General features: G+C 44.3%; 1 long non-coding RNA gene across 1 annotated transcript; it reads left to right on the top strand.

Moving 5' to 3' along the window:
* The first annotated feature begins 396 nt into the window (after nucleotides 1-396).
* LOC115286860 lies at nucleotides 397-2,198 on the top strand. Its single transcript, XR_003906319.1, has 2 exons — nucleotides 397-531; nucleotides 1,921-2,198. It is a non-coding gene; the product is annotated as an uncharacterized LOC115286860 (long non-coding RNA).
* The last annotated feature ends 7,013 nt before the right edge of the window (nucleotides 2,199-9,211 follow it).

Below are 9,211 nucleotides of genomic sequence, written 5' to 3'. Positions count from 1 at the left end.
TCTATTGTAAGAAGGTAAACATTTAGGTTACCTTCCCTTTTGTTTTAGATTGCCATAAGCTCACCCCATGACTGGGATTGTTATCAGATCCCGAGAGGGGCTTTGATGGAATTTTCTCCTTTCTTTGAGTCACTGGGAGTATTTGTGATATATAGTCTATGGAAACGAATTAAGGGAGAGAGAAAAAGCAGCATTTAAGGTGATTATTGGACATCCAGGAGGTGTCCAGTCATCAGGATCTAGGGAAACAAATCTATTTATGAAACAAAAATTGTAAGAGAAGCCAAGCCAAGGAGAGGTGAGAAGGAGCCAGAAAGACAGAGGAGAGGGTTAGCATGCAAATATACTGGTAGCTAAAAGGAGAGGAACTTTAGCAGAGGAGGGGACTCTGTAATGTCAAGTGCCACAGAGGGCGTCAGCATGCACCTGGGCATAGGCACTTTTGAGAGGGAAGCTTCGGAAGAGTGTTGGACCAAGTAGGAGGAAGTGAAAGCTTTGGGCATAGCTGATGCTATGGTCTGGGAGTCAGAGGTCAGTGGCAATGCCCCCTTCCTTCTTTTCCACAGGAAGTGTCTTTAGGTAATCTCGGGGAAGGGGGGAGTCAAGAGTTCAGACTTCCTCTCTTTCTCTAGTTGAGAAGTCACTTCTCAGCTCATTTTCATCATGGTGAAATTTAAATATTTTAAATATTTATTTATTTTGAAGGAGAGAGAGACAGAGACAGAGCATGAGCAGGGGAGGGGCAGACACACACACACACACACACACACACACACACACATACAGACTCTGGAGCAGGATCCAGGCTCTGTGCAGACAGCTCAGACATGGGGCTTGAACTCATGAGCCATGAGATCATGACCTGAGTTGAAGTCGGAGGCTTAACTGATGGAGCCACCCAGGTGCCCCTCATCACTGCCAAGTTTAAAATGAGATGTCTGCCTTCAGATTCTGGAGCAGGGTTACCTTCTCTCTGCTCTGCGTCCATCTGTGACCATCTTCCTCCTATAGACATATACACTAGACCCTGGTGGACGTTCAGTGGATCTTTACTAAAAGCTTTAGAAAAACGTTCAAAAGCCACACAAAGTCCAATTATTGGTTTGGGGTGGATGGGAGTGGGCAAAGGAGATCAGATAGTGTTACTTTGCCTGACTTGCTAATTTGCTTCTTTGACCAACATGGAATGGGGCAAAGCCTCATGGCTTAAGCTAGAGTTTGAAAGCTTAAATATTTCTAGATATCAGGCAAATCAAATAAATGACTGAGGTAGACAGGCCAGGCTGGGATGAAGGGTAGAGTGTGAGCCCCATTTAGAATAGGACAAATGAGGGAAGGGTGCAATGGATAACGCGTCAGACTATGGATTAGGATAGGACAAATGTCCCTCAGCACCAGATATTGTTGCTCTGGAGGAATGTGGTCCCAATGTAGTGAGATGTCTGGAAAACATTTTTAAAGAAGAGTGAGAAATGAGGATCTTTAGGCAAATTGTCTCAATTTTTCATGTTACTAATTTTAAAATTAAGGTGTAGGGGGAGTGGGAATACAGGCCTCCAGTTATGGAATGAGCAAGTCACAGGGATGGAGGGCACGGCATAGAGCATATGACCGATGGTGCTGTAATAGCACTCTATGGTGACAGATGGTGGCTACCCTTGTGGTGAGCACAGCATGGCAATAATAACAACAAAAAAAATTAAAGAATTATGGGGACAAATATCTGTAGATAGGATCCTGGTCTCCAGCTGCCAGTTTGTGATTTCTGGTTTGGGACTTAAGAAAGTATGTTAAGGGAATGCTTTCTTCCTTTTTTACTCCATTACTGTTTCCCCCTACCCCCAACGCCCCCATCACAGCTCCCATGCCCACTTTCCTCAGCCCTTCACTGACTGAGATTGTTTTATCCTCCACCCTTAGGTGCTGGCTCTGAAGGAGATAGCAGGTGGGCAGTGGCCTATGGACTCCTAGTTCCGTCTCTCAAGTCTACAAGCATGCCTTTGGTGTTCTCTTAAAGTACCCGAAGACCAAGGTGTTACCTCACCAAGAAGACCACTCTCCTCTCAAAGACTGCCCCATGAAGTCTCCATGCACAAGGAAATGTTTCTGCCATTAAGTAGACTGGAATTACCCAGAGAGTTAAAAAAAATACTGCTGCCTGTATCCCAGTCAAGAATAATTAGATCAGTATCTCTGGATGTTGGGTCCTGCATTGGTGGTTTTAAAAACTCCTCATGTAGTTCCAATGAGCAGTAAAGGGTCAAGAACCACTGGATAAGTGACTACTGACAACATGTGAGGGTTGGGAGAGTTTGAATTCACTGGGGGAGTAAGAGCATCAGAGAATGGAGCAAAGGCCCAAAGAGAAATTGAATGGATTTGTGATGTGCTGTGTGGTTCACGGGCTTTCTGCTGCAGACATTGCAGGTGTACTGGGGAGTCAGGATGGGGAAGAGACAATCCTTTGGATTGAATGCTAGCCCAGCAATATGAAAAGCTAAGGAAGAGATCTCATAGCGTGTTAGTAATGACTTTATTTACTTGTGGACAGGGAATGAAAGCTATTCAGACAGGGATAAGAGTCTCAGTGACTTAAAAATCAGTAAAGGAGGGAGGAAACACCAGTGAGAATAGGGAAAATATAAGGAAGAGGAAGAGTGGTCATTTCAACTTTCAGATTTCAGAGGCAGATCAGGGCATTGTGATGAAAAAGATTGGGGTTTGTGATCCTGGTGTGACTTGACTGGAGAGCTGTCCCTCCATACACAAGGAATCCCTGCTGGTGTTCCCAGCATTCAACTAAATTGGTTGTATTATCACAATATTTTTAAGTTTATTGATTTATTTTGAGAAGGAGTATGAAAGGGGGAAGGGCAGCGAGAGAGACACAGAGAATCCAAAACAGGTTCCATGCTGCCAGCACAGAGCCCGATGTAGGGCTCCAACCTATAAGCAGTGAGATCATGCCTTAAGCTGAAATCACGAGTCTTACACTTAACTGACTGATACACCCAGGCACTGTGTATTCTATGTCATTCATTCTTTAACTTGGTCCTTTCTCTAGTCTTTTTTTTTTTAATGTTTATTTATTTATTTTGAGAGAGAGAGAGAGAAAGAGCAGGGGAGGGGCAGAGAGAGAGGGAGAGAGAGAATCCCAAGCAGGCTCCACATTGCCAATGCAGAGCCACATGCGGGACCTGAACCCAAGAACCCAGATCATGGCCTGAGCTGAAATCAAGAGTCAGACACTCAACGACTGAGCCATCCAGGTGCCCCTCTGGCCTCTAGTCTTTAAGTTCTCTCCTCCACCCCCATCTAACCAAATTATTTCCAATCTATTGTTGGCTTGTTTATTCAACAAGTATTTATTGAATGCCTACTTTGACAGACTCAGTGCCACGTGAGGTTCCTGGGACATAGTCACTATTCTCTTGGAACTTAGAATGCAATGAGATATATTAGATGTATCAAACGCAAAATTACATTAATGCTCCTAAATTAGAATTTGTACCAATGGTTGGAGAAATACATGGGGCTCTGAGACCACATCCCGGGAATAGTGAGGGAGAATATGTCAGAGAAGTCTTCTCTGGAGACATGATGTGGAAGCAGAGTCCTGGAGGATGATTAGCAAGTGGCTTGTGTGCATGCGTGCATGTGTGCGTGCATGTGTGCGTGCGTGTGTCTGTAGAATCATAGAGGGAATTGAATGTGCACAGGCACAGAGGCAGGAAGGAGGGTTGGCATTATTCCAGGAGCAGATGAAAACCATTGTGGCTGAGATACTGTGACGGGGGGGGGGGGGGACAGAGAGGCTGTTGGAAAGGAGAGAGTGTTTCTCTTGTTTCTCTTCCCTTCCATTATCTTCCCAGGACAGCCCATCACAGACTTTTTCCCTCAGTGAAAGAAGTTTAACTGTGGGGTCCTGTCCTCCATTCTACAATGAAAACATGGAGGAACAAGCTTACTTTCTGGACAAAGAAAGGTGTTTGTTTTTCTTTTGTGGTAATTTTGTAGGCATCACATGTTTTTTTCTCCCTGGCTGCAAAATGCATTTCTATCCCTTGGGAGTGGGGCATCCGGGTCTTAATGTGTTTGCCTTCATAACAATAGATTATTTACAGTTGGCTAATTCCTTTTGTTTCCCACCAGAAAGGAAAAACAATGATTAATGATATGGTGAGTGTGGGGTGGTCTTCTGGCCAGTAAAGGAGATCTGATAATGTCCCATAACAATGGCGCCATTTACTGATACAGGAAAGGGTGGTAGAAGAAACGCCTTGGAGAAGGAAATTCAATGTTTTTTTTCTTTTTGACATTCTAAATTTGATATGTGTGTTAGACTTATAAGTGGAGATGCCAAGTAAGCAGTTAGTGATGTAAACCAGCAGCAGGTCAGAACTAAAGATATAAATTTGGGAACCATTCGCATATACATAGGATTAAGACAATGGCAATGGTTGACATCGTACAAGAACATGTTGATGGAAGATGAAAGGGTCCAGGTCTGAGCTCCAGTGTTTACTGATCCTGCAGAGGAGAAGGAGATTCAGAAGGACGCTGAGAAGCAGCTGGCAAAGAAGGAGGAAAACCAGGGGAAATGTGGGGTCACAGAAGCCAAGAGAAGAGAGAGTGGCACTGTCAACAAATATGGAGGGTGTTCAAACGGTTTAAGGAAATATGAGAATCAAGATGTCTATATTTTCTTACTTGGTTTAGAGTGAAATGTGAGCTGAATTTTTCTCATAAGCTCTTTCCTCACTCACCTATTGGGTATTCGTACCCAACATTTCTAGTTCTTGTGTTAGTAGTGGTCCTCCTCAGCACTGTCCAGACTCGGGGTAGATTCTTGTAGATTTTCTGCTCTGGATGGATTAGCAGTCCTTGCCATGACGTGGTCTCTAATTTTCTGGCTGGGTTTTGGCATCCTGGATGTTGAAAAACATTTCTCTACCTGCCCTGACTTCACAGATTATTCCTTCTTCCCCTCTGAAGGACCTTAGAAGTCTTAGGTTTTTTTTTTGATTGATACCCTTTGGTGCCCAAAGAGATTTCTTTTGAGCTTGAGGCCATCCTGCATGAGTATGGTGGTAACCCTCTTCTCTTTTCTTTGATGCCTCCACATCTCTGTTCCTAGAAATTTTTCCTTCTTCTTGATCAAATTTTTTCTCCAGTCCTGTTCTATTCCACTGTTAATATAATTGATAGGCACTATGTGAGATTAGTTTAACTTTGATGAATTTCATTTGGCTCATCTGTTGTTTGCAGCCACTATTTCTGTTATTCTTTATCTGAACTCCCCCACCCTTCTTCCCACTGAATCTTGAGGTCTTAAGAGCTGGTCTTCATTACATGATTCCTAGCACATGGGCTCTCTCCAACAGTCTTGGTCTGTTTAAATTTTGCATTTAACTTTAAATATTTCAAAAGAATTTTTTGTTTATTTATTTTTGAGAGAGAGACAGAGACAGAGAGTAAGGGAGGTAAGGGGCAGAGAGTGGGGGAGACACAGAATCCACAGCAGGCTCCAGGCTCTGAGCTGTCAGCACAGAGTCCGACAGGGGCTCGAACTCATGAACCGTGCGATCATGACCTGAGGCGAAGTCAGATGCTCAACCGACTGAACCACCCAGGTGCCCCCAAATTTTGCATTCAACTTTAGAAATTGCTTTAAAATTTTAGAAGAATTGTATTGGTTTAAAATTACAGAATAATACACAATTCCTGTAGCTATTTAAAGAATTCAGAAATACATAAAGGAAATCATGGGGTACAAAAGCTGGACTACCTCACAGAGGAGATGGGTAAAAGGGTTGTCAAAGGTGACAGCAAAGGGAGTCCCAGGAAAATTGATGTGTATCAGGCACAGCAAATAACCAGCTCACGGTGGAATATGGGGTCAGATGCTTTGACAGGCAAGCCTCCAGAAGAATATAAAGCTGATAAATTATTTAACAGATCTAACTAAGTGGAAAATTATATTGAGAATCACTTTTACAGAGATAATGGAGGGCATGGGAATATAGATATTTAATGAAAACAAAGCAAAGAGGCAATTAACTCTAAGAAAAACTGAAAATAGTACAAGAAGGGAGATGTAATCATAGTCGCTTCTTGGCTCAGTAATCAACAGTATTTTACAGTCATAATGATGAAAGCATCTAAATATGTGTTTAGCCAAAATTGAGCTGTCTTCATATTAGGAGGATGGGGCAAGGAAAAAATGAATCTAAACAGACAAGAAGTTCAGTAGATAATGTGGTGTGTGTGTGTGTGTGTGTGTGTGTGTGTGTGTGGGCACACATGCAGAAAGAGTAGTATGGGAGAGGCAAATATAAGGCAAGAGACTGTAGTTTGTTGTTACAGGCATTAAAAAAATGTTTAAGTTTATTTATTTATTTTGAGAGAGAGCGAGCTCACAAGCGGGGGAGGGGCAGAGAGTAGGAGAGACAGAATCCCAAGTAGGCTCTATGCCATCAGCACAGACACGGATGTAGGGCTTGAACTCACAATCTGTGAGATCATGACCTGAGCTGAGATCAAGAGTCAGACACTTAACGGACTGCACCAGCCAGCTGCTCCAGTTAAAGCACTATATGAACTACTTGTAGATAAAATTACAACGACATGTTCTGACATTGGACAGTTGTTTAAGAGATATTCTTTCTTAAAAAAATATTTTTAAAGTAATCTTTATACTCAGTCTGGGGCTCGAACCTACATCCCCAAGATCAAGAGTTGCATTGTAGGAGCACCTGTGTGGCTCAGTCAGGGAAGCATCCAACGCTTGATTTTGGCTCAGGTCATGATCTCAGAGTTTGTGAGATCGAGCTCCACCTGAGGCTCTGTCTCTGCATGCTGTCAGTGCAGAGCCTGCTTGGGATTCTCTCCCTCCTCTCCCTCTCACTCTTTCTCTCAAAATAAATAAATACCCATTAAAAAAGAGTTTCATGCTCTAACACCTGAGCCAACCAAGCACCCTGAAGAGATATTCTTAAGCAAAAATTTTCTAAAAAATACTTCCTTTTGGTAAGAAAGTTATACCTTTAACAGGGAACCATTTGTGGTAGGTATGTTGGGGACTATACAGATTTTCTGTTTGTGGAATGTTTGAAATATTTATAAGGAGATGTATTTATTATTTTGTGATCAGAAGAAGACACATTGAAAAATGGTGTACTAGAGTCACTCGGCTAGATGGTGGGGGGCCTTGCCCGGGTCCTCCCAAGGAAATGCTGATTTAACAGCCATTCCTGGACAAATATAGTTTTCCAAGGGCTCCAGGGTCCCATTGAGAGGTCCCAGCGCCCCAGTGGAGCACAGAATCTTCGAACAGCCACATTGCAAAGGGTGAGAACAATTTTGCTTTACTTACGTGACCCCAAGCTCGCACAGCTCAGTGCTTAGAGAGACTCCCTCAGTCTGGTTCCTCCCACCGGAGACACAGTGAAATGAGTATCCTGCTTCCCTAGACTTTCACAACGGGCCTGAGAGGCTTGCTTCTGTCCCCCAGAATGTTTAGGGACGTTGCATTTCTGTCTCATTTCGGGGCCAGCTAAGAACAAAGCAAAGGGGCTGGGCTCATGGCAACTGATATGTGGATCTCAAAAACCCGCCTATGGGCCCTGCCAGTCGGCTGGCCCACCAACGGACCCCTGCAGCCGGCCCGCATCTGCCCCTGTCTCCCGTTGGGTTCGCCCCCTGCAGTGGGAACCTCTCCCATGGTCCCTGCAAGTCTGCAGCCCCACACGCAGCTCCCGGCAGCCAGGCTGGATCCCAGCCACTGGCTTGGGCTCTGCGGGATCAGGAGAAAGCACATTACCCGGGGATTGCTCCTTCCCCAGGGAAGGAGAGGTAGGCGTTTGCACCCATCTTCCTGGCACATCTCTGTGCTGCTTTGGGGACGACGGATCTGGTGACTCAGCACTTGGCGTGGTTCTGCAGAGTTGGGAGAAAGCACGTCAAATTTCAGGTATGCGTGAGGAGTGAGTCCCACCCAGAGGGATGCACAGTGCCTATAATTAACAATATCGTACTTAAAGTACTTCTAATAGGGTAGGTCTTATGTTACGTGTTCTCATCACACCAATAACTAAAAATTAAGAGTAAAAGAGGCTAGAGGAAACTTCTGATGCTGCCAGATATGTTTACAGTGCTGACTGTGGTCACAGTTTCACAAAGGCATACTGATCTCCAAACACATCGAGTTGTGTTCCATTAAGTACATTCAGCTTTTTGGTGTCAGGCACATCTCAATAAAGCGTTGAAGGAAAAAAATTTTAAAAGATCTCAAACCCACAAAAACATCAGGGAATTCTTCCCTGGGGATAAAAGAGTGAAGTTTTAAAATTTGGGAAGAGTAACAGGTAGGGAGTGATGTGGGTGGAAGGGGGCCCCAGACAATATACCCGTTCTCTCTTCTTGTGCCGAGGGGTCCGGAGGAGGCAGTTTAATAACAGGAACAATAACAGCACAGCAGCGACGCTCATGTTTATTGCTCTCTTTCAATACATTAAGGACTGTAGGCACCTTGTCTTTAATTTTTCCAGAACTCCACTACATATTTATTTATTTATTTAAAAAAGTATCCGTTGAACATCTTTTCAGCATTCATTTATTTTTGAGAGAGAGAGAGAGAGAGAGAGAGAGAGAGAGAGAGAGAGAGAGAGCACCAGCAGGGTGCAGGGGTGGGGCAGGGAGAGAGGGAGACACAGAATCTGAAGTAGGTTCTGTGCTGACAGCTCAGAGCCAGATGCAGGGCTCAAACTCACGAACTGCGAGATCATGACTTGAGCTGAAGTCGGTCGCTTAACCAACCGAGTCCCCCAGGAGCCCTTGTTGAACACTTTCTGTGTGCTAGTTAGTGTACTAGGTGCTCAGGATACAGAGATAAAACCCTCATGGTCCCTGCTCCTGGAGAGCGTACGGAATAGTAGGAGAAAGGGACATTAAATATAAATAAACATTCAATGGTGTGTGATAGATGAGATGGAAGGTGTGACAGAATAACAGGGGCCACTTCAGATAGAGTGGTCCGAAGGTCTCTCTTGGAGAGTGACGCATGTGCACTGGCATCTGTAGAAGAAGGAGGAAGCAGGCAGGCAGAGGATCTTGAGGCAGATGTGAGTCAACTCCTCCGAGGAGCTGAAAGAGATTCAGACCAAATCAGAGAGAGACAGGTGAGCGGTGATGGCCGAGGTTGCAGATGGGC

Source organism: Suricata suricatta, chromosome 3 (assembly GCF_006229205.1).
Source record: "Suricata suricatta isolate VVHF042 chromosome 3, meerkat_22Aug2017_6uvM2_HiC, whole genome shotgun sequence".
NCBI lineage: Eukaryota > Metazoa > Chordata > Mammalia > Carnivora > Herpestidae > Suricata > Suricata suricatta.
Note: the sequence above shows the minus strand (reverse complement) of the source record. Positions and strands in the feature narration are given on the sequence as shown.